This window comes from Phalacrocorax carbo, chromosome 8 (genome assembly GCF_963921805.1).
Source record: "Phalacrocorax carbo chromosome 8, bPhaCar2.1, whole genome shotgun sequence".
In the NCBI taxonomy this organism is placed as follows: domain Eukaryota; kingdom Metazoa; phylum Chordata; class Aves; order Suliformes; family Phalacrocoracidae; genus Phalacrocorax; species Phalacrocorax carbo.
Window position 1 is genome coordinate 5,045,758 of NC_087520.1, and position 26,106 is coordinate 5,071,863.

General features: G+C 40.2%; 1 protein-coding gene across 1 annotated transcript in view; it reads left to right on the forward strand.

Moving 5' to 3' along the window:
• Positions 1-26,106, forward strand: part of SPOCK1 (SPARC (osteonectin), cwcv and kazal like domains proteoglycan 1) — a 333,797-nt gene that overhangs the window by 115,204 nt on the left and 192,487 nt on the right. The window lies entirely within an intron of this gene.

Here is a 26,106-nt window from a genome sequence, read left to right on the forward strand (position 1 = left end):
TTCCATTGCGTAAGGCATTTTTAGGATCACGGATTTCTTTGACTAGCTTTGGTTTGTTATTCAACATCATGCCTTTCAAACTGCAGATTGCTGGATTCCTAGAATTTTATTCAAAATGGTATTCTATAAATTTCAGCCTACTTCTGCCCTGAAATTTGTAGGGATTTTAAAATATGTAATCCTAAAGTCACTTAGAAAGGAATGATCATGTACATTTCAGCCTTGAGAAAAGGAGGCTCAGAGGGGATCTCATCACCATGTACCAGTACTTAAGGGGTAGCTACAACGAAGATGGAGGCTCCCTTTTTACATGGAGTCCCATGGAGAGGGCAAGGAGGGATGGACACAAATTGCTCTTGGGGAGATTCCAATGGGACACCGGAGGGAAATGTTTTCACAGTGAGGACAGTCACCATTGGAATAATCTCCCCAGGGAAGGGGTTGACTTGGCCACGTTGGACACCTTCAAGAGTCGGCTGGACAGAGTGCTGGGCCATCTTGTCTAGGCTGGGCTCTTCCCAGAAAGGTTGGACCAGATGATCCCTGAGGTCCCTTCCAACCTGGGATTCTGGGATTCTGTGATACATGGTAACTACAGTACAAACGAATTTCAACCATGTAGACCCATTGCACAGTCCTCCTCTCTTTGGGATCCTGTGTTCAAAGTTAGGTGGCATTCAAGCAGAGCGTGAGACTTCCATCGCCCTTCAGGATGCGCAGCGGCTATTTCCATATATAATTGTTGTGATCTGACATTCAGAAAAGGTATTCCTGCAAGCAAATTGCTTAGGCAAATTATTGAGCAAGGAGATAGTTTGGGGTTTTTTTTTTTGTTTGTTTGTTTAACTTTGGGGTTTTTCTGTTTGTTTGGGATTTTTTTCTTCCTTAAAAAAAAAAAAAAAGAGTTCATGGTGAAACAGTCACAAGGTAGTACACAGAGGGAAACAGGAAACAGGAAATTACAAGGCCTTCTCCAAGCATGACTTATCCCTGATATCACTGGGATGTAACCAGCAGGTAATGGTTACAGAAGAGTAGATAATATCAATGCTCCATAATTGCAGGAGGTGCCCAATAGTTACATTAGTTACTAACATTTTTAATAACTGCTTCAAAAAAAAAAAAAAAAAGGCAAGTTGGATTACAGAAAAATATTTTTGTGCTTCTGGAAATCAAATATTATGAAATTACACTTGTGAATTGTACCACAAATGAGAAGAAAGAATGAATCAGTTAAGAAGAAGGAAAGGCGCATACAGATGAATGAAGGGGTAACTAGATAAGGGATAGGCCAGTGGAGGAGATGAAAACACACCACTTTCTTTATTTGCTTTCAATTTGAGCTTTGGTGGTCATTTATTTTACAAACAGGAGACAGAAAAGGGAGCAACTGTGCTCATCAGAGATTTGAATCTTCAAAATTTCTAAAGTGTTCAGGAAGAAAATACCCATTGGAAGTCTCTGAACGTGCTTTTAAAAATTTCACTTTACGTCTATTTCTATATTTCATCGCCAAACATGTTCCTTGTATCGCCTGTAGGTAGCTCCGAGGAATAGCATTGTGGGGCTTATATGTGTTAGAGCTGAAGAGTGTAGATTCTGTGTCTTTATGGAAATGGAACTTCAGTGTCAAAGGAGAGGGAAGGACGATGTTTTTGTCAAGGCATACATCCACAGAGAGAATTTTCAAAGGCATTTGAGGGATTTAGGATTACAAATCCTATTGACTTCAAATGAAACTTATGCTCCAACCACTTTCAGAGGCCTTGTGACCCTCTGTCTTCCCACGAGGAAAAACAGAAAGATAAATCTTGGCAAAATATTGCAAAAAGATTTTGAACTCACATGCTTTAGAACTGTCTTGTTCGTTGTGTTACTGAGATGTCTGACTCTGGGCAAAAACACCAACCGTTTTAGAGAAGCTGAAAAGTCATGTGGATTCCTTGAAGCAATAAAACCAGTCGTACATCTGTTAAAGAATCCTCTCTCTTTACAAAGAAAAGGATCATTTCTCTTTCAGTGTAAAATTTCTCCTAGGCTATGGATAGTCTGTTGTCAGAAGGCAGGACGCAGACTAGGCGACGCAGGCTGAGCGTGATACTCTGCCTTGCACAGAGATCTGCACACTGCTTTTGGCTCATTTAAATCTTACAAATGGACTTTATTTGGCCAATAGGTCATTCTTTTTGACAAAAAGGTCACTAATCTTGGCTGTGGTAAAATTCACACTGACAAAACGTTAAAATAGCCATTCACACCTTTCTAAAAAGATTTCTTACACAAAAATAATCACCTTAGGTAACGGTTGCTTGGTTTAGTTACACATACGTGGAGCATGTGAGGCTTCAGCCACTGACCCCTATGTTGTTGTCACCCAAAAAATGAAATAAGAGAAAATCACATCATGTTGCTGCTTTGGGCCTTATGAATCCAATGCTGACAAGAATAATCCTCAATTTGCATATACGTACAGGTGTGTAAATGTATATATACTATATGTATGTGTATATAAAGAGAGTACCATTTAAATAAGAAGTGCTGGGTTGAAGGAAGGAAGGGATGCTTTCTTTCTCTTTTCCAAGTGTTTCCTACCACGCATTTAATTTGTTATTTTCCACACAGAGAAAATAGAACAGTCAGAAGAACTTGTCCTAGACCTTTTATGCGGCACAAGCTGCAAGAAAATTGTTTAATCTGTCTTTAGTCTTTATTTCCCCATCCTCCCTGCCCTGACATCTTTTTCCATGGTGTTTCTTTTGGCTGTGGGGTGTTTAAATGCCCCTTATGCTCTTGTATGATTTTGGAGGTAGAAAAGCTTTTTTTTTTGTATTCTTGGGGCTCTTGTATCCAGAGAGGCGGTGCGGATCCTGCGGTAAGGAGCCCTAGCTTGCTCCTGTGACCTCAGTAGCAGCTCTGTGTTCTCACCACACAACTGTTATTTTGAGAAATATCCCAAAGGCAAATTTTAACCTCACAACACGAAAGTTCTTCCTACAGTGGAGGAACAAAAGCAGGAACTGCCGCTCTCCCTGGGCTGTATGGGAAAGCTGAGTCTAGCATCACTAAGCTAAGGCTAACTTGTGTGAATTCCCGCTCTTTGGGATGGATTCACATGTTTTTAATGTTTAAAATCTATTTTTCAATTCTAAATCTAAAATCATGTTTGAATATTCTAATTGTGAAGTCTTTTTATGGAAGCCAGACTGTAGAATCACAAGGAAGGAGCTGGGAGGGCAGGGTGCAGAAGTAACTGCAGGTGGCTAGTACCTGCCAGAAGTGATCTCGCAAAGGCAGCTGGAGGATTCAGGACGTTTAACAGATTGAAAAACCAACGGTAGTCGGAGGTTTTGAAAATCAGCAGAGTTCTCCTTCTAGGCTTGTACTTTATTTGCACCCTTTAAAGAAGTCTGGTGGGTCCAACCAAGTCTATATTATTTTCTAACAAAAAAGCTAGCTTTATTCAGGAGATGGAATTACTTAATTATGCATTTAAAAGCAATAGCAGCGTAATCAAGCTGTCCGCTTTCTGCTTGCAACGCGGAGAGAAATATCTGCATGTATGTCTCAAGAAAAGAAATACCTGGTTTTGTAAAAAAGCATGTATGACTTTCACTGATACAACCCCTAGAGAGTCACACGAGGTGTTTTTGCATAACATGCCTTTTCAAGGGAAGCCAACTTGAATGATTCAGCTGCATCTCGGAGGGTACTTGAGTGCTCGGAATTTATTTTTAGCCTAGTTACCAGCCCAGCTTTTTATTCATCTTGAACCCCGGAGAAACCTCTACGAAGGTGAGCATCTCACCGACTGAGCCGGGCTAACGAGGCATTGGGACTGCAGAAGGCAGGAGAGCGTATAGCCTGAAAATGATTGCTAGTCATTAATATTGAACTCAATTCTGTCAGAGTTGCAAAGCCGAAAGCAGAAGGGTGGAAGGCGCAAGTTAGTCAGGATTTTGAAATATGAATCAAAGGGTTGGCTTTTGGGTTTTTTTTCCTGACAAGGTCATTCAAGAGTTCTTAAGGAGCTTGACAGCTAACTTGACATACTTTCCTAGTCTTCTCCATCTACACTGGAGAAAGAAAAGAGGGAATCAGGGAAAAAGTTTAGCGTAACGTTCTGAAGTCAGAGATTTTGGTACGGTAACTAAATGTGTCTGGTATTCTGCACCTATTTAGACTTGCCAGAAAATTAACTCATTAAGACTTTATGTATTATTATAAGTGAAAACTGCTAAATAAAAACATATGTTTGTTATTGAAAATTTCTGCTAAAGCCACCTCTCAATAGGTGCAGTAAATTGTTCTACGGACAAATAGGTGTTACTAATTTTTATAGTAAGATGCACAAATAAGGAGTACATTTTGTTAGGCTTAAATTTGCTGGAAACAGTTAGGAATGGTGTCCAGTTCGCTTGCTGTAGGGCTTTTTTTTTTTTTTAAAAAAAAACATCATTACACTGCGCACAGTAACAGTGGAAGTGATGGGATGCACTTTGTGTTGCAGATACATAAGGTCTGAATCCAAAAATGTTTAGACTGTTGAGCTGCCATTGTCATTAACGACAAGGCTATAGAAGGACACAGTAAGAGGGGGGAAAAGCTTGGTTCTGTTGTAGTGCTGAACTTTTTCCCAAGTCTGTGCTTAAAACCATCTACTGAACTGCGGAATTGTCGGTTCAAGCAGGGGCAAGTCTCGCCCTTTCCATTTGGATTGTGACACTGGCAGATTGCAGTGGCCTGAGCTGGCCTGAGTCTCCTGTCCTGACCCTGCCTCCTGCACTGAGGCAAAGGGACTGGCTACAAAGAGAATTTTACCCATCACTGGTGATAGAAATCCCAAGTGTTCCAAGCTGCTGGACTTCTCAGGAAGAGAAGCTCCTGATTAGAAATAGTCTGAACTTTCTCCCTTGTCTTCCAGCCTTTGTCTTTATTTACACTGTCTTTATTCCCAGTCCTCCTCCTAGTAACTGAGAACTCTGGGCAGGGATATTACCTCTCAGGGATTTCATTATCTGCCCTGGGGTGGAAATCCAAAATCCCTTTTCCACTGTAGCGTGTGAAAATCTTCATGTGCCTGAATTGGACCTACCAATGACTGATTCTAATGTCAGACATGCTCGTGTAGACCTGATTATCATTATTAATTACAGACATGAGCTCTCTGTCGTTTCAAAGAATTCCCCCTCAGCACTAATGAAAGTCTGAACTGGCAAAATAACCCTCACTTCGGAAGAGGAAACCCTGCTTTTGAGTGGATTGAGGCCTCCAGCATGGCATAGCCTCTGACTTTCACACTCCAGCAGCCCCACGGAAGTGAATTTGTCAAATTGAGAGCTTTATATCTAGAGATGGATGTATTGGTATTCGTGCTGCCTCTCCTCCTGCACTGAATTGTACCTGTGTCTTTCCAGTGTCCCAGTGGCAAATCCAGACTCCAGAAATGGCCTCCTTCAGCTGTGCAGAATAAAGTTTGCCTAAAATTCACAAGCCTTCCAAAACAAAAAGGATGATAATAGGAAGCCTGTGATGCAGGGTGAAAATCATGGAACCTACAATTATTTTTGAACATGTAATTTTCTGTTAGCCCAGTTAAGATGTTCTTTGAGAAAAGCCTGAATAAATTCCTTTCAGAGAGATAAGTACTGTACACATCTCTAGCCACAAATACATGTTAGTTTTATAATAAATGTTTTCTATTACTGTGCCTCAGATGGCAGATTTCAGTTGAATAACTTATTTTGCAATTTATTTTTTGACTGTGGTTGAATTAGCTTTAGAGGCTTATTCATAGGACAACTGTGCATGAATTATGTTTGTAAATCTTCAGTAAATCAGTACAATTTTAAAACATGCTAACTGAATCAACAGAGAACAATAGCTGAGATGCAGCACATGAAATATACTGTCTTCCATCAAATGCATTTCAAGCACATATGGCTGCTTATATCCTCCAAGCAGGTGCACATGGTTCTCTGTGTGCTAAAAGCGTAGTACTAAATTCCTTATAAGCTTGTAAGCAACCAATTCTGTCATTAAATATGGCAACAGAAGTGACAGAGATGGGGGTCCCTGTCTGCGATTGTGTTATGGCTGATGTGCTTTGAACTGAGACAGTGATCGATAGGTTGCTTGTCTAGAATTTTATTAGCACTCGGGGAGCACTTGTTAGTTTTGTCAATAATGGTGCTGGCTTTCTCTTAATATCTCTTATTTCATTGAGTATGAAGCAGACATGATTTTTAAAGGGAAGTTCATGCCTCCCATGCTCATCCGGCTCCCAGTGAAGTAAATGCATTTTGGGGAATATTGCAGGGCCCAACCCTGCTCTCACTGACATCCCTTGGTGAGCAGGGGGCTCCTTCCCTTTGCCTCAGTTCAGTGTATAGGAGTTCATTTCTGGAAACCTACCTAAAACTTTAAAAATGAAGTGTGTTTAAAAATACATGCCTGAAAAGCTTCCTTCCTTATTTGCAGAGAGACCCCAGTTTATTATTCAAACTAGCTGCTTTGGCTTGTACTCTGATTTAACAAGGCCAAACCAATCAGGGCAATGTCCCAGCTTTGAAATATTATTTGACTTAAATATTGGATGGCACAGCAGTAGATTTATACTGCATGTCAGGTGAATTTTAAATCACTAGCCAGTCAGAAGAGTAATTTCCACAGTATTTAAACATATTTGTATGCTTGTGAGTTAATAGACGATTACTAACCGTCATTTGATCCTAATTGAAAAACAGGAACTCCTATGGAGCATGAAAGCAGAGTGACAATGGCCATAAAAAGGCATAATGCAGAATTTTTAGGAAGAACATAAAAATAAAGACAAATTTATTTCAAAATATTATTATTTCAAAATCAGGTTTCAGTAAACTGAGAATTGGTAAGGCAGAAATTAGAGGAAAAAAATAAGGACAATTGGCGTTTCCTCGGTGTAAAGGGCACAAATGTGAATTATCCAAAAGCCAAGAGCTTGGTTACTGGTAAAGCTCTTGGTGACTAGCGGCAAGAAGTTACGTAAAGAAAGTGAGACCTGGTTGAATCCTTAAGGGAGCACAAACAGTAGCCCCAAACTCAGAAAGCCACGTATAAAATGAGATGTTTGGGCAAGGATTAAGAGTAACAATTTTTTACGAGGGTATTAGAAGGAAAAGAAGAATCAAGAACAACGATGGCTCAGTGGAGAGAGACGCTGATAGAAAGGCATTGCCGAGAGGGCCACAGCACTATGTGTCTTTGCTTTGGCTTTCCCTTGAAAGGTCAGCTGTGACCAGGTGGCTATCGTGATTAGTATCTTCAGATGAAGTGTAAGATTCTGGATTACAGAAGGAACAGGTTTGAGTAAAATAGGTGATTGCAAACCAGCTGGAATTGGCCGAAATAACGTTAAAGGTACTAAAAGTTCTCTTTAAAAATTTGTGAAATTGTGGAAGACTGGGAAAGGATGAGCAGCATGCATATTTTTTAAAGTTATAGAAAGGAAGAAAAATTGGAAATTATATCCTGTGATTTGAACCTGAAATCCTGGGGGAAAAAAAAAAAAGTCCTGGAATAAATATTAAAGCAAGTATTTATTAGCAACAAGAAGGGAAGGGGATGTCAAACTAAACGAATTTTCTTCTGTGACATTTACAGGCCTTGAGGCTCAGGGATAATCTTGCAGTATCACATACCCTGACTTTAATAAGGCTTTTGACATTGGCTTACATTACTGTCTTGCAAGCAAGTTAAAGAAATATTGTCTAAAAGAAACAGTTATGAGGTGGATACAAAATCAGTTGGAAAACTATGTTCTGGTAGTAGCTGTCAGTGTTCAGTGTCAGGCTGGAAGGATAAATTGAGGAGGGTTCCTCTGTGGTCTGTTTTGGGTCCAGTATTAGTCACCATTTCCATTAAACTGTAGATCATGTAATTAGTATGCTTACTAAATGTAGCACAGCAATAAAATTTACAGTCACCTTAAGAAGGTAAAGAAATGGTCTGAAAACGAAGGATGAAGTTCAGTCTGGGCAGGTGCAAAGTTCTTTACTTAGGTAAGAATAATTGTCTGCACAGGACAGGATGAAAAACAATCGGATCATAATAAATTCAGAGAAAAAAGGTAGGGGATTACACTGGATTACAAATAGAACATGAGTCAACAATGTCATTCTGTTGTAAAAAAGGCAAATGTTGCACTGGCATGTGTAACTATGAGTAATCCTTCGGCTGTAGTCAGCGCCAGTAAGGCCTTGGCTGGAATACATTGTCCAGATTTGAGGACCAGGCTTCTAGAATAGTATGGATCAACTGGAAAGTCCCCAGGGAAAAGTAACAGATATGGCCAGAGATGCAGAAAATATACTCTGCAAAGAAAGACTGAAGGAGAGGAGCACGTCCTCTGTGGAGTGAAAACAAACAAACAAATCAAAACAACAAAAAAAACCCTCAAACCACCCCACAAATTCTATTATCGAATACATAAAATTAACTGCAAAGTGAAGGAATTGTTCTTGCTCCGTTGTGGGTACAACAAGGAGCAATATGTTTACATTGCAGCAAAGAAGGTTAATTTTAGCCTTTGTAATGACAGCAATGCTTCAGCATTGGGAGAGGTATTTTAAAGAGGATGTAGAGTCTCTTTGAAGGTGTTCTGAATCTTGTTAGTTAAATCTCTTGCAGATAATGACACACTGATAGCTGAGTTAGCTATGGAGAAGGGGAATGGAATCAGCGTCCTTCCCAGAACGGCCACTCTAGCACTGTGAACCTGCGACTGTATTTTGATTAATGGATACAGCTAATTTCATTGAAAGCACACAAGAAATGCTGAAGAAGGTATTTCTTAAAATAGATTTCCAGTCAAAGCAAAGAAGGGAAAAGCAATGAATCAGTATCAGACATTTTGGCACCACCTGAAAAAAATACAGGTCCTCGTTTGATGGAAGTAATGTGCATAAACTTCAGGACAGGTATTAACCATGGTTGTCACTGGCGTGCAAACCTCCATGGATGTAGACAGGGACTGGCAAAAGGCAGCCCATTTCCTCTGACTGCTTCTCCCTGTCTCACTTGCTTTCTAGTAGAGCCAGGAGGACTTCCTATGAATGATTTGGCACTTTAATATTAGTGGATTTTTTGTCCAGGCAGGAGTAAAGGTTGTGATCTAACCCTAGGGTTAAAGATTTGGATGAAAATGAGTTAACTGTTCTCTTTCAATTCATTAGATAAAACATGACAATGAATTTGTATTTAGGAATTAAATCTCTTTCTGCTATAAACCTAAGGCGCAGGTCATCAGAACACTAATTGAATCACAACTGTTTTTCTTCCTGTTCTCAGTGCTCCAGATTAAAGATATTTGCATAAAATACTGTTATTTCTGCTCTAATCTGATTGCTTGCATTCTAGCTTCGCACTCCTTGGTCATTTAGAAAGTTACTTTAAACAGCAAAATGGTGCCAAGCAGAATGCAGTTCTCGTGTATTCTGGTGGTGTTCTGCACTAAAAAGTTCCCTAAGCGTAGTATGCTGGAAACCAGTATCAGTTTGGTAAGCATTGCTTAGTCATTTAATCGTGTTCTGTCTGTTGTGTCCTCTGGCTGCAATAGATCAATGGACCTTGCCACTGATACGTGTCTCTGCGCTGTCAGTTATTGCCCTGCAGCTTTCTTTAAAGGTCTTGTTGACTTAATGTACTTTGCCCTTAAAGTGTAGGGACAGGAAAGCTATTTCTGAGGACCAGCATTCGATGTCCTCCTTGAAACCGCTGTTTGAGGATTGGATCTGTTTTATCTAGGGGAGATTAGTAAGCAGCATTGTTGTCCCACACGTGCATCCTTGCAGTGCCTCTCTAGTCATACAGGATGCACACAGCTGAAATGCTGCCCCAAAATCTGCAACTATCATGTTCACCCTAACCACAAGGCAAGACAGTAGCCTCAAACCTGTAATATTAAGTAGGTTCTGTTCCTGGAACAGCTTTAATTTATAAGCTGGGCAATTGATTCGCTTAGTCCTTCACTTGCCATTTTGTCCTTAACAACACATAAACAGAACTCTCTGATAAATGGATGCACATATAAGCAATCCTAGGGATCATTGCATATTACAGCAATCTTGAATGCAATGTAAGTAAGCATTGTTGTAATTATTTTAATGTGTTCAGGGAGTTTCTCCTTTCTTTTAGTTGGTGGGGGTTAAAAAAAAAATCAGAAAATGCATGTCATAGTCTCTAAGAGCAAATATATCATTGCTATGAAGGCTCCAGCATCTAGGCTTGTTTCTCTGTTCAGTGAGGACCTGTGTAATGATCTTTCATAATTAAAACCAAGCAATGAAAAGCTGCTGACAAAAGGCCACAGAAGTCTGTAAAACTGAGAAAGGGAAGAACCCCTGATTTTTGTAGTGTTAAATACAGACATCTAAGAAAAAATGTGTCTGCTTCTTTCTCAGTAGACCTTAAAGGAAGCAGTGTTAGCTAAAAAAAAAGTAGCCATGATTTATTAATTCTGTTCTGAACTCTAGCACTAATGGTTTTTATGGTTAGAGTAAATTCACTCTAACCCGTAAGGCCCATTTATCCTCAAAATCCAGATTATATGTAGCTATCTCAAAGGAGAGCACAGTTCAATAATTATGTACTTCTTCTGTAAGCAACATTTCCATCTTTGATTTTATCAGTCAACACCACCTTGCATCCTTGACATTAATTGCAGAACTGCAAAATGGCCGTTTTTCTGTAGGTACCAGTACATTCGTTTCCCTCCCTCCCTCCTGGCTTTTCTACCATTTCCCTGACATACAAGTGGAACAAGACTCACGTGATGATTGTCTGCAGTATGCCCTTAGAAAGGCAATATATTTTTATCTAGTTTTGCAAGTAGCAGCACTCTTTTTAAATTTAAGCTTCTCAGCACCCCTTCACTGCGGTGAATAGCCACAGTGAATATCCAGCTGGTAACCATTTGTACAACCAAAAGCCAAATGCTCTTATTCATCCTCCAGGTTCTCTTTGTTAAGTATCTATCTTCCACAATTGCTTACTTCAGTAAGCTCAGATTACTTCAATAGCCTTCAGTGTTTAAAAAACTGTGCTTAATTATGTGAGGGTTTTCTTAAATCATGGGAGAATCTCAGGTTGCTGACACAAAAACGCAAGGTCAAAAAAAGTGCCCATCTCCAGCTATATCGAGACTGTCTGGTCCTTCTGCATGTGTTATGCATCAAGGGGAAGACTGCTGCTTCTCAGCCTTCAAATTGCGTGTTTGCATGAGTGTCTGCTAAAATCTGACATTCATGATAGAGCCTAAAAACTTTTCAGCAATCACTTAAGAAAGAAGGGATTTGGGTTGGTTTGTCCATTTGCTTTTTCTTACAAGCATGGTAAGAAAACATCCTGTCTATCTGAATGTCCACTTGGGCTGATGACTTTTACACAGGTCAGACAATCTGAAATATCAAAAAACAAAAATCCATGAAAAGCCATGTTCAAGTAAAGCCATGACAAGCACAAGCCTATCTGAAAAATACCAGCAGAATCTTGATGTGCATGACATGTCCCACTGTCAGAAACATAAATAAATGAATCTTGATAGTTTAGATCATAAAGATCATGATCTATTGCTTTTCATCTTTAGATACTTCCTCAACAGAACTCCGAAATATGCCATTGCTGTGTGCCTGGTATTGGCTGTACTTAGTTGTTCTCACTCCTAATTGCCTAACTTTTCTCCTGGCTTCATCATTATTCTATTGCAAGAAATGTGACTTGATATTTAGGCAAACGTTTTTCATTTCCTTTATATTTCTCCTTCCGAGCTGCTTTTTCATGAAGTGGCACTTCTAGTCTATTTTCCTACACAGGATTGTGCCAATAACATTTTTCCAATGCCTATAAATAAATTAAGTATGCTGTGGCTTGAAAGAGAAATTGCTATCAGCTGGTGTTCCACTACCTACAAAACATTTTATCTTCTTTCAGTTTCTATTACTTCACTCTCCCTTGACTTGGTATAGGAAGTTGTGTTCCCTGTTAGTGCCATGTGGTGCATTTGTGTGTAGCATGCTTGATGTATGGAACTATTGCTAACACCTAGTGCCGATAGCTCAGCTTTTGAAATTGCTTTGAAGATGAACTTTTTGACAGATGGAGCTGTTGATGTGATTTGGAAATAGGCCTGTTTGTATCAGTCAGTCAGGCACTCCATTTTTCAAAATGGAAAAAAAAAAAATAAAGGTTTGAGATGAAAGAGGAGAGAGAGGCCACCCAACTAGTGGGAGCTGGGAGCTTGAGCCCAGGAGGAGAAATGCCCTTGAGAGCTATATATGCTGTTTTTATAATGATACAACAAATAATTCCTTTTCACAGGCTACACTTTTAAACAGAACGTAGTTGCTTAACTTCATGTTGTCTGCACAGTTATCCAAAGGCAGATGCCTAGCCTGAGGTAGTTGTTCATTTTGTCTTTGGAGCAGACACTGAAATAAGTGTTTCAGCTTAGTTAATACACTGGAAGCCACTCTGAGGTCTAGCTAAGACCACATAACTTTTAGAAGGCTAAAGTTAGATGGAATCAGACATTTCACAGATCCTTTCCAGGAAAGCAAGAGGCGTATGGAGACCTCTTGTAGACACTGTGTTTTCAACTGCTCCAGAGAATAAGAGGTCAAAGGCACAGTGGTGGTTTAAATTTATGAGGATCCTCGTTACGAAGCTCAAATTGAGTGAATTTTATGATTGAAGCTACCTCTGTGTTTTGTGGAAGAGGTGGTGCAGTCTGGGAGAGAAGTTGTGCAGGTTATTGTTTGTAGTTCGTTACGTGACCTCCCTGTTTTGCAGGAGGGATGCTGCGGTCCAGACGAGTCAGGTGGATTAGCGTCGTGGTACCTACGCAGTGCGTAGTCTGGTGCAGGGTTTTGATTCTATTCAGTTGCCTGCATTCTCCTTTCTTCTGCCTTTCCTCCAGTGTCTCCTCCCTCTAAGTACCTCCCAAAATTCTTTTGTTCCCCTAGTTATAGGATCAGATAGACAGTACCTCCTTAGCGACTGGTCCATGTTTGCACTTCCTGATGATCAGCAGATTGTTTGCATAGTTTCCCTGTGCACAAAGTACTATTTGAGGTTCATTTTGCAGTTTGGGACAAGAGATGGGTCATGCTTTTGTCTACTTTCGCCAAAACAAAGTCAGCTGAAGTTCACAGGCTTGCACCAATGGCTGTGCTAACTAGACCTAAGTCATGTTATTTTACACACCAACACAAGATATTTGGAAATTACTTTATCCATGTTTTCTGAAACTTGAAAAAACCCCAGTGGATTCTGCCAGGCTTTAAAATGCAGAAAAGAACTCGGAGGAAATGCGTGACACTAAATAACCACGACAGGTGTCCCTTACCAGCAGGATTCTCCTGGAACACACCCCTGTAAGCATTTGTATTATCCGTGTGAAGGCCAGAGCGTTTGAAGATTACCCAGCTAAGAATATGGCAAAGCACCAGATAGTCAGTGGGGGGAAACGTGTGTTGGGGTGAAGGCTGCAGGAGCTGGAAATCTATGATAGTGTCACTTTTATTGTTTTCCTCTGAGTTGAGAAGAGATGAGGAAGAGAGAGCTCAAAGCACTGAAAATGAAGTATGCAGTACACAATGTTTAATACTTTGAAAAAGAACCAGATTGTTTAATAATGGATTTTCTGTGTGACAGTCCTTTGGCATAGCTGATTTTTACCTGTACATTAGTATGCTGTCAGTTTTGTCAACCTAGCAAAGAGGAAAGAGTCTTTTGCTTGCTTTTCTGAAAGAACTGGAACTGTGTGATTTCTGTGCAGCTTTTAAATGAAAAATTATTGTTTTGAATTAAAATACTCTCCAGACTTTAAGATATGAAGTTTTTATCTCACTTCTAGTTAGTATTCAGTGAAAGAAGGGATGGGGTTTCAGGAGGTTGCTGGAGCAAGGTAGTACAAGATGGAAATATTGTTTTCTATAGGGTGGAGAGGCCAAGAAGGGAAGCTTTAGAGGTATGTCTGGAACAAAGGTTTTCATATAGGAACATATTTATTAATTTTTGGGACATCTACATTAAATTCTATATTGGTATTTCCATCCATGTGTTTTTCCAGCACATTGGCATAATAAGATATTTCAAAAGGAAATTATTAAAAATTAAACTCTGAAATATTCACAATCATGCTTTTTTTAAGGCACTGAATAATTATAAGTGGCCATTTTTATATGTAGGCAATTTCCTGAAAGATAAGAACTCTTAGTTTAAGAAATTAATTTTCAGAGTGCTGACTAAATAAAAAAGTTCATTAAAATCTTTGTATGGTCTGTAGTAGGGAGCTAATAACAACGTTTTTTCTTGTATTTCAATTATGGTAGATGTGAATTAACTAGTATTTTATTAAAAATTAGTAGTAGCGTTTATTTTCCATTGAGTGGTGTGAATTTACGTGATGTGTCTGAAACATAAAGAGCCTAGGGTGTGGATATGTGTGGTGAATGGATTTTATGTTAATGAGTTATAATATAATTGTCCTGTCTTGGCAATTAAAGTTGGGCATTAAATCTTAATTCATTAATTTCTTTGCATCCTTTTTTTCTTTGGGGAGAGAGGAGGAAGTGCTAAAAATTCCTTTAAGCTTATAAAGCTGGAAGACGTGTATGACAAATAGATTTAAAACGGATTTCGAAGAGGTAGAACACAAAGGCAGAATTACATCAGTGTCAAATTCTGCCCTCAGTTATATGCAGGCTCCTTGGTGAAGTTACAGTGATTTAAATTTAGCTTAGACTTGCATTACTTGGATGGAAAATGCATGCTCCTTGGGTAGTTCTCTTCTTCAGTCATTCTAATATAAACCTAGCTACTGGGCATTTATATCCCATGCCTTTTCCTATCCATATGGACATCACGTATTTTGAGAATAATTGAGCAAATTTGCACCAAATTAGCTTCTCCTTTCTAAACTTCGCTGAATTGCTTCTCTTGGCTTGTGGATTTTGCCCACTTCTCCCCTGGCAGATAAAAGTACAAGGGTGCAAAAGCTGTGTTTATATTGTTAGTAGAAATATCTAAAACCTTTGAGGGATTGGGAAGCCACCTTCTCATCTCTTCCCCCCCCTTAACACAATAGTCACAACAGCGCCTCGCATCTCTTCTTCGAGTCTGCTGGAGATGTACTTCTGAGTAGGGACCAGTACCCTGGTGGCCTTGTTGCCTCTCTGTATGTGTGTGGGCATATTTGTTTCGGCCGAATTGGACTAAGCTGGGGATAATAAGATGGTGTCTGAGGTAACTGCTTCGTTCTTCAAATGCTTATGAATTATAAGTCCACGGCTGTGAAAGAAGTTTCAAAGTGCATAAAGCCCGTGAAGCAGAAGGGTTATGCATGTGCCCTATTTTGTAGTTCTGCTGTTCAGTGCTGTTTTCTAGGGGATGACTTCATAGCAGACTGAAAAAATTAAAAGGATGAGTATGTGACCAGATCTCCGCGTTCCACAGTTTCCTAGCAAATATGCGATAAAAAAGGAATCTGCCAATCCAGAGGTAGTGACGAGCTCAGCGCGATCCTGAAGTTTGACAGTCTTAGGTCTGTTCTTCTAAATGCTGCCTGATGCTGTTATGTGCTGCGTCCTTCTCCTGAAGCAATTTCACACCTCATCTGCTAGAGATGAAAATGGCAGGGAACAAACTATAAATCCAGCAAAATCTTAGTTTACTAGATATATCATCCTTATCAGAATCTTTTCACATAAATAATTAATTCATCACTTCCTCAATCCACTAAAGTTGCAGAGCTTTGGAAATGACACGGGGTTATCTTGAGAGACCCTCGAGAGTTAGCTAATCCACCCATCCCCCAAGGCAGCATCAACCGTATCTACGTCACTCCTCACACTTATTCACCGTGTTCGTAAAGACCTTCGGTGCAGGACACTCCACAGCCTCCCCAGCAATTTATTCTGGTGCTCTTCTCTGGTACTCTTAACCATTAGGAAGTTGTAACCTGACCTTTGAATTTAAAACTTCTGTGTTGTGTGCCATTGACGTGACAAACTCTTGGGTGCCACCTGAAATTTAGTGGCCTTTCTTTATATAAAGGCTGGTTATGTTTCCCTTCAGTGCTGTCATCTTAACAGCAAAACTGTTAGTTCTTCCTCAGAGATCATTTACTGGCCTTATTAGCCTCTCTCAAACTGATCAAAATGGGGCTTTTCAAACTCATGACAGCAGATATTAGGAAACTGAGTGTTTTGGGAACTAGAAGGTCATCTTCTGTGTATGATGGTACGCCTGTGTACCCGCCTCTGACTTTCTATGTATGTGTGGAACAATCTATATATACATGGGTTTGGAGGTGAGCGTATTTGGCGATGGTTCTGTAAACAGGCAGGATCAGAGGAGCAAGAATGATATGCGGTAGGGTTTTTACATTCTGTTCTTTCCGGTTAAGCTAGATAGTTTGAAAGAGATTCTTGTCACATCCTGCCAAGATGTAAAAGTGGCAACACAGTTTCTATCACGAAGCGTTGCTGATCTGTTTTCCAGGGACCGCACCGGGTGCTTCATGGCTCCCAGTTCCTTACTGCTAGGCCTGCTGGACATCGCAGCGTGCACGTGTGTGTGTTAAAATCTTAATTATGCAGTCCGGTGATGCGACTGGGGCTGTTAACAAATTTAGGATATCATCAGGGCAGATAAACTACATCTATAGCATTGCTTTTCCCCGCCGTTTTCACCCCGTGTATCCCTCAGTGTGTTAGGCGTCTGAAGAGGGTTGTATCTGTTCCATCCCCTTGCGCTTGTTGGCTGCTGGCACGATGGAGTCGGCACAGCTGCCGGAATCAAGAGCTAGGCGTGCACCTGAGATTCCTTAAGCACCTCTCCCAAGGTCTATGAAGCCAAACCTAACTCTTCAGCCTGCAAGCATGGGCATATACTGTTCATTTGTCATTCCTCTTCAATAGTTCCACCTTGCTTTGTGTGCTCTGATTGTTTTTAATGGTTTGCAGAGAACTGAGCTATGATTTCATGTGTGCACCCTGCTATAATGCTCCTGGCATGAAATCTGGGAAGTTTTTCCTAACCTGGACTAGTAATTACTCAGACACATAAACAATATCAGTCTAATGGAACAAACAGGCCAGTGGTACATTGATACTGTTATATATGACTGTTCATATTTTATTTGACTGCTTTTAGACATTTTCATTCATGTGCTTGTCCCAGCACATACATTTGAACAAGATACGCTTGATCTTTCTTCAGTATAAACTTTTTTGCATGCAAAATGAAAGAGAACTTGGGCATTTCTTTCCTGCACTTTGGATTTTTCTTAGGATTGTATCTTCCATAAATAATGCAACCCAGTGTTTGTATTCCTTCTGCTCTTCACCAGAATCCCCAGTTTTCAGTTTGAAACAAATGGGGGTTCCACATTGTTTGATATAATTTCACCCTCACTGCTTTCAGCTGGTTAAATAATCCTTTAATCCGTGCTCAGAAACAACAGATCTTTTATTTGTTTAATGTTTTCACTAGTGGATGCCTCTGTCATGTTATGGTAGTGCAGATAAGGTATGATTGATCAGTTTATCAAATGACAGTTATTACTGGATCATTAACTCTGGCCACATAGATGATTAGAAGTACAGATTTTTACACCTAGGACCAGTGATTTTTTTTTTTATATATAATATGGATTTAGGAGATATGCAAGCAGAAAATTGAATCAGCATTACCATCACTGCATTAAATTATGGCATATTATTGAAGAAGAATTCCTTTAGAATATAACAGTAGATATAGTTAAAAAAACATGCATGAGGATTACCAGGAAGGGTTTAGCATCTTTAAATTACATTTTGAACTTTAAAGTATTGTGCATGCCCAAAATCATTCCTTTTGCCTGCAGGATATCACTCCTATATGATTTACGTGTGTTCGGTGTGCACACCTCTCTCCCTGAATCACTAGATACTAGTGATGATTTAACTTACATGCTTTGATTTGTGCCATTTGAGATAGTACGGTCTCCTACATCAAATTAAATAAAAGAAAAGAAGGCAAAATTTCTTTGCTATTTGGAGGGCTGACTTTTTTCTTTTCATTACAAACAAGTGACTCATTGATATGACAAAGAATAACTGTGTTACTTAAACCTGACTGAGCAGCAATACGGTGACTGAAATTCGGTGCCAAGCCACTCTTGGCTGAAGAGACCAGTTCAGCTACTGACTGGCAGAGTTAGTAGCCTTCAGTGGAAGACAGGCTGTGCAGGTAATGCCACGCTTTTCTGCACATCCCCTCTCTTCCACAGAATTTCCTCTTAGTGGTTTGCACAAAGGTGCAGTTGCACAACAATTAGACATTCTTGGCACCGAAAGCTGTCTACAAAATAGATGTCGTAGAGCGAGCACAGCTTCCATTTTCCTGGCATAAAGGCATAACCGCACAACGCGTGATGGGAAAACCACTCAAGTTTGGTCGACGGTGGTCTTGCGGGAGGCCCTCCATGTGCAAGGGGCGAGCAAATGGGTGGATACATTGTTCTATATGTTGTTCTACTCTGGATGCAGCCAGAGGCTGCCTGAGAGTGTCCTCACTCCAGTAACAGCAACCTGGGAGGGTGAGTTGAATGGAAAGAGTGCTGGTAAAAGAGAAGTGGAACGCTGGTTCCAGTTAATCCCTGCCTTTAGGTACCCCAAAACCGTTGGTTTTGTGGAACACGGTCACCAGTACATAACACAAATCCCTAATGCATTGCAAACTCCTGTTCAGTTAATACTCTACTACAACTCCTTTAACATCAATAACTCTTGTTTGTTGATCGTAGTCTATTTGCTTGTGTAGCAGATGATGTTTCCTATACATGCAAATCACCTTAAACGAATCAGGAACAACCTGAGACCATGATAAAGTATCTGAATTTTGTTTCTAGTCGGTTTGTTTGTGTGTTCCTCTCTTATTCTTTGCTTGCATGCTAAACCTTTTTGTCCCATTCTGTGCATGCTGGAAAGTCAGCAAAGCTGGTCTTTAGCTAAGGATCCTGCCTGTTAGAGAGAAGTAAATATGCTTCATCCCTGGAATGTCCATACAGTAGGAGTCTGTCCCTTGTGATCATCAGCTTTCTGCCAGATTTGTAGCACATCTGATGGCGAAAGTACCATCGCTGCCACCTTTTACTTAAACCACTTGATAAGTTTAGTTTATAAAAAAGCAAATTGGAAGGTGGTGGATTGTGTAGTATAATTCCTTCGTGCTAAGCAAACTCTGACTGCTAAAGCATCTTTAATCTCACAGAAGAAAATTATAAACACAACTGCCAGAAGTAAGCCCCATATTAATTCAAATTGGAAATTAGACTTACATATTTAGAGTGCAACTAAATTGTGCAACTTTGCTATAATAGAAAACAGCCATGGAAAGTTATAGAAGATTATTTAAATCCCCATTCCCAGACTTTCTCATAACAATAGATAGACTATGACATGAGATTTTTCCAAGAGTTAATTCTAGCCTTCTCATCTGTGAAGGAATCTGTTCTGTAACTCCATTAAAAGTTAGGCTGAGAATCACGACATAAAGTGTTGTTTTCCAGCTCTAACATCAGCTTCTTGGGAACCTGGGATGAGATGATATAAACTGAGTTTTAGTTCCTTGTGCATGTGATTCAAATAATAAAATTTTCTTTTTCCTGTTTAGTTTAAATGCATGTGTGAGTGACTCCGTGAATTGTGTGCTCTGTAATTCTTTACCAGGGCTTCTCTCTGTTCTGACAGAACCATTATTCCGGGGGAAAAACAAAACAGTTGCAAAAATTGTTCCCATCCTTCTTCTTCCTCTGTAGTCCATCATCCTTCCAAGGTTCTGCCACCTTGATTCTCCCAAGTATCAAATCAGGATTCAAGATTCTGTGTTTAATAATCAGTGTTCAATACTGAGATAATTATGAACTAACAGAAAGGAGGAAGGGGACTGACCAGTGGGTGTAAGGGGCAGGGACCTCTCCAGGTTTCACACAGTCACTGATAAGCCAGTCACCATTCAACAGCCTCACTTTTTTCCCCAGCCACATACCCGTTTCCCCTCACTGATCAGTACCCACAAGCTGTCAGTGAGGATGAAAACCTCCCATTTGCCCCACATCCCTTTAAGTTTGCTTCTTTATTAACCACTGCTGATGGCCCTTCAGCCCTTTCAGCTTCACGCCATTGGACTGTCCCTTACGGCCAAGTGAAGTTTTGTAAAAATTTTGAATCCGATCATGCAAATTCTATCCAATGATTCAATCAAATGAAAAAACTATTACATTTCTGTATACCCTTCAGCTACTAATTTCTGTAAACTGATAAGAAAAAAGTAATGAAATCTTTTTGACACTGTTTGTTCTATGTAATCCTGTAGGATTTAAAGTTCACAGGCCCAGTATGTTCTAAGGATGAAACACCAGCCCCTTGTAGTCAATGGGAATTCTGTCATTCGTCCTAGTGGAGGCAGAATTTTAACCCAGATTCTTGCTTTCTTTTTGAGCCAATTTAGTTCAAAATTAACTAGACTGATTATGGAATTTTTTAGGGGAGAAAAGGGAAGATAATGGTGTTTGAGGTAAAAGGCAGGATGCAATAAACATCCTGGAGGAACCACACTCCAAACAAATACACTGTTTCCCCTAGACCTGCAGCCACTGTAGGGTATTTTCAGATCCCAGGTTGTACCCCAGGGCCCCAGGCAGGAACACTGCCGGACAGATGAGTTGTGCAGACTGGTAAGGGTGCAAAAGGCACAGCAGGAGGGGAGTGAATGGGGAGCACGGGTTGACTGGATTTTGGGGAGCATAAGTAGGAAGAGAGAGATGGGAGTGATTGGTGAGGTTAAGGAGAAGAGAATACTTGGAGAAAAAGCTACGGGCAGAAAGGAGATACAGTGAAGGAAGTGGGGAGAGTAATGGAAGGGAAGAGAGCAAAATCATTCTTATCTGAGATAGTTACAGTGGGAGGACTGTGGAACAAAAAGGAATCAATTATTAATAGCAGTAGAGTGCGTGGAAAGTGTTCTGCCCTTGGAGTTGAATGAACGATACTGCAAGTACCTTCAGATACTGCCCGTGTGTCCGTGGCGGGTGCCGTTCTGTCTGCGGGTGTGAGGCAAAGGTGTGGGAAGATCTGCTGTGTAACAGCCTTGCGCTACTGGAGTGTTCTGTAGTCTCTTCCTATTGCTCCCCCCACAAAGCAGGGTATTAGTTTCCTCTTTCTAAAAGCCTTTTCTTTATGAAAGCCAGGTGAAAAAAAGTGGTGACTACAATGGTCTGTGCACAGCTTCTTCCTCTTACACATTACTTTTGTCTATGTTAATTTTCGTCATCTGTTTGTTACATTTCTCTTCCTTTAGTTCCAGTTTTTGACCTGAATTTAGCAGTTGTGTGATACTATTTTGGTTTTCTTCCGTACAGTTTTCATATCACTGGAAATTCAAGGAGTGGCTACTATTAGACCTTACGGTGAAGAGTAGTTTTTGTGAACCACTTCAGAGGCTAAAAGCCCCTGGTGACTCTCAGGATAAGACTTTCTTAAGCACATTGATGTTTTGAATGGGGCCTGGGTTTTGGCTTCACTTTTTCAGAATTTCTGTTGCATCTTCTGGCACTTTATCTTCTGGTTTCTGTGAACTTGCTGTTCTCTCTGCCTTTTATGCCTTTCTTTCATTCTACCACTTCTTATGCTCTCCATCCCACTATTATTACCTGCTTTCTTACTGCTTCACTTTGGATCGCTCTCACTCATGTGGAAGTGCTGATGTGTTCCACGTTAGCAGGACTGATTGCTCCCATTAATGTTTCTTTTTGTAGGAGCAGGTGTGTGATGAGACAGATCAGATTAGCCCCCATGTTGTGGGCATAACGGTGGTTTCTCTAACATTTAAAGTCATCAGAGAAAAAAGAGAAAGATTAGGGAACAGCAAGATGCTTCCATGACTGTAGGACAACTGGGAAACATGAATGAAAGGCTTGCTGTCAAACATTGCATGTCTATGAGGAGTCAAAAAATAGTAATACTAAGAATACAAAGTTTTTTTTTTAAAAAAGGGCTAACAGGTTGACCTTTCACTCCTGGAAGCCAGAACTGTACATTCCAGGGCCAAAAAATAAGGTTGGTCCTGCAGGAGTTAGAAAACAAGGTGGGTTTGTTTCGATGTGATCTCACACAGTTATGCTCAGCTAGGTAACTAGAAAAGCAATTAATGGGAAACCATCAGTGAGGAGACCTGCCGGAACGAAAATGAAACTGAAGATTACTGTTGTTTACCTTCAGCTTCTCTGAACTGAAATTACTTTTTGTTGTTTCTATATTCAAACACAAAGACAAGAGCAGTTTAATCTATTTTATGCCTTTTCAGAATCTCCTGATGGGAACGATCATTTTTCCAATCTGCTTTATTTGCTCATAGAGAAATAGAAAAGAGGCCAAAAGAATGTGTTATTTTAATAAGTTCCTTCAGTTGCAAAATATAGCATTTACACTTTCTCTCAAAGTTTTGTTTCTTCTCCTAAACCATAATTGTCACTCCAAACATTGCCTGAAATGAAGAACGTGTATCTTTATTAGGTTGTCACTAGATTTGACAGTATGCCATTCTCTGTAGATGGATATAGTGACATTGGCCATATTTTCATTAATTTGCCTTAATAGGATGTGTTAGTGTTTTTACTTTAATGTAGCCCTGCGATGAGATTATAACCAATTTCAACAAAATCAGATAATTAGAGAAGTAAGATATTGCTAGAAAGGTTTGAGTATTTTTTGCGGCTAGAGACAGTCACAGAAAAATCATTCCTAATATGACCATCATACACTGAGTGCATGTAAATACACAGAACTATCCCTCATGCGTTCCCCGCTGCCTCTGTGTCTCACATTTAGAGTTAAAATATCCAAAGACGACCGGGAAAATGAGGATGAGGTTGCGTCATGTTCATACTCAAACAGGAGAATCTTATTCCTCAAGGATAATCAGCACAATCCTCATTGTGCTTTTATGTTGAAAATTTGTAACCTAGTTGTCTCTTCAGAATTCAGGCTCCCAGAAAGTCATTATTTCTTTCCAATTACAAAAAAAAGTCTGCCATATGAAACCAGCTCACCAGAAACAAAGTCTTTACCTTGGCTGCCAGCTTTTCATATTCTTTCCCAGTGGGCTGGGGGATGGTCTTTCCCACTGTGTCCCCAAAGAGACCATTCAGTAGCGGAACCTGTGATTCTCCAGGGCCAGGAAGGCAGCAAGGAATGCTTTCATCTTCCCACCCTTCTGCTGGACCTCACCCCACAGCGGTCTCAAAGAGGTCGTATAGCTCCAACAATTGTTTGCCCAGGCTAATCATAAACTTCTGAAGAAGGCAGTCTGACGCCTCATAAAGATTCCCCCAATACTTCAGCAAAACCCCTGGGCAGTAATTTGTCTGTTGTTCCTTTCTCTGTCCTCACAGATATCTTGAAGAACAATCTTCAAGGATAACTGCTTGCTTTATGACAAGCATTTGCTCATTTCAAGCCATATCATGGCTCCCTGTCAAGTCTTTGCTTTCCTGAGTAGTTCAATCTATTTCCTTTTTTCATTTCCTTACATGTCATATTCAAAATTTTATCAATTTTACTGTTCCCCCCTGAACTCTCATCCTCATCTTATCCTCTTATCCTGTATAACTTGTTTATATTTCTACCCAGACAGAACCATATTCCAGCTGAGGCCATCAACAATGCTTACTAGAGCAGAATAATTATCTCCCATGTTTTAGTTAAGACTTTCCTGCTAATACTCTCCAGTAAAGAGTTTCCTTTTTTGCAACAGCTTGACAGTTTTGATTCCTATTCAGCCTGCAGCCCACTGACACTCTGGGATCCTGTTTGATATTATTTCTACCTAGTCAATCCCCATTTTGTGTTTATTCCTTTGATTTCTGCTTTGTAATGATGCTGCTCTGGATTTGTGTGTACTGACTGTCGCCTTACTCATTCCTCCCATTTCCCAGGATCATTTTTTCACTGTAACCTCCAGAGCATGACGGCTCCTTTCCTCATTTCTGTGGTTTATAAGCCTGCTCCCCATTCCATTATCCAAACAGTTGATCTATCTTTTTTAATTTCAAAATACCTCCTCATTTAACCAAATCATGCCAATTAGCAAAAAGTCTCTCATGCGAAGACAGGCTAACATAAAAAATGAAATAGGACTCCTCAGATCCCTGTGTTCATTTTAGCGTATTTTATGCTGGCTGGGTGATTTTGCTTGTTGGTGTTTGTGGGGTAGGGAGGGATGTTGTTTGTTTAGCAGTTACTCTGAATTATCCTGGTATTAGCCACATTCTCGGAGGACTGAGCCTCCAGGGGCTCTGAGTCTGCACAGCAGCCCGTAGGAAATGACAGATGTACCGGCTTCACTGGTCCGTGGGAGCAGGATCCTGATCCGGGGTAATGTTTGTTCTGTTTGACAAGGTGGTGATCAAACCCAGGAGCCCGGTTCTCACTGTTGGGAACTGAGCTCCTGATAGTGCCTGAACCTAAATCAAAGCCATTAGGAGCAAATAGTTCCTAAGTACTGGCAAAGTGACAACAAGAAATGAAGGTGGTTTTGTCAGGTTTTCTTTCTTCCTAATCAGAAACTGAGCTGTTGAAAACTTCCTAACAAGAAGGAAATATTTCGTGTAAGTAAAATCAACTATCCGCGGCTGGTAGCTGCAACAGGCATAGAACAAGAAATGCAAGTCACATATCTCGGTACATCAGAGCAGTTTGAGAGCGTGTTCTTCTGCCGCCTGCAGAAGAACTGTTGTGGCTGGAGCTGTGGGCACGTAATACGTGATCGCTGGAGCCGGTACCAGCCTACGGTTTGATGCGGTAGGCGGTTGCACCACTGGATCCTGCAGTTCTGTGCCAGCGGGGACCAGAATAGTCCTAATGGCCAATCCTTCCAGCTTTAGAGCTTCTCCACGTCAGTGGACTTCTAATTCAGGATAGTGCGGTAAATAAAATCAAATGCAAACATGACAAAGTGATTCATATTTACAGTAATATTTAATGCTTTTCTTTGCATTTCTCTGTTTTCTTTTTGCTAGTTCAGCGCATGGGGAAAAAAGGTCAACGCTCCTCACGCTATCGTACGGTCTCTGCTGTGAAGCCTGAGTGTCAGTTTTGTAAAATGCACTTTGATACCCATGCGGTGTCACGTTAGCCTTGAACGAGAGCAAGGCGTAGATGGTATGCATGGTAAACAGTTTAATTTGGTCAATAGTTTAATTTGGTCTGCAACTTAATGACATTTTAAAGTATGCGCTGGCATTTCTGCTGGGCTGCCTGCCATCATTTTTGCCTTGACATGGCAAATAAAGGCTTACTAACTCAAGAAGGAATTAGCATGAAACATGTCCATCAATCTCCATAAAGAAGCATTATGTAGTAGAATTTTATTAACTCTGAAGTAAAGGTGGTATAATTGAACAGAAATGTGTGCAGCAACTGATAGGTGTGTCCTGAGAAATCCTCAGCATTGCTAGTTTTCGTTCTTTTTGAGCACAATTTTCACTCTAGCTTGCATTTCTTTGTCATCACTCCTCAGCCTGTGGACAACACTAAATATTTTATTTTGAGAAGCTTTGCAGGATAACCTGGGTTTCTTACCCATCAAAAGTGACTGACTGACCTGAAATCAGATCAAGTGCACACGGGAAGGTACATTCTATCACCTTTATGCTGCAAAGTCACTTCTAGTTCAGCTGGCTGTTATTAGCCGTATCTAGCAAAACAGTTCACAGCATCCTATATTGATAGCAGAAGAGAAACGTTACAGTAGCTGCACTTTAAAAGTTCATTCCAATTTCAGAAGCATTACTAGTAGCTGAAATATCCAACATTTTAGGTATGAAGAGTATCACTGGAATTGATATTGCCTCTCTAAAAAGATTCTCAGAATCTGTTATAAATTGGCCTAGCTTTTATGAACACATTCTATTTTATAGCATTAGATACTGCACAGCATGCATACTTGGGAAAAAAACGGACATAAATTAACCTTGTAAATGGTTTCATATCCTGTATTAAATGAACTGCTGTGAGTCTAATCAGAAAA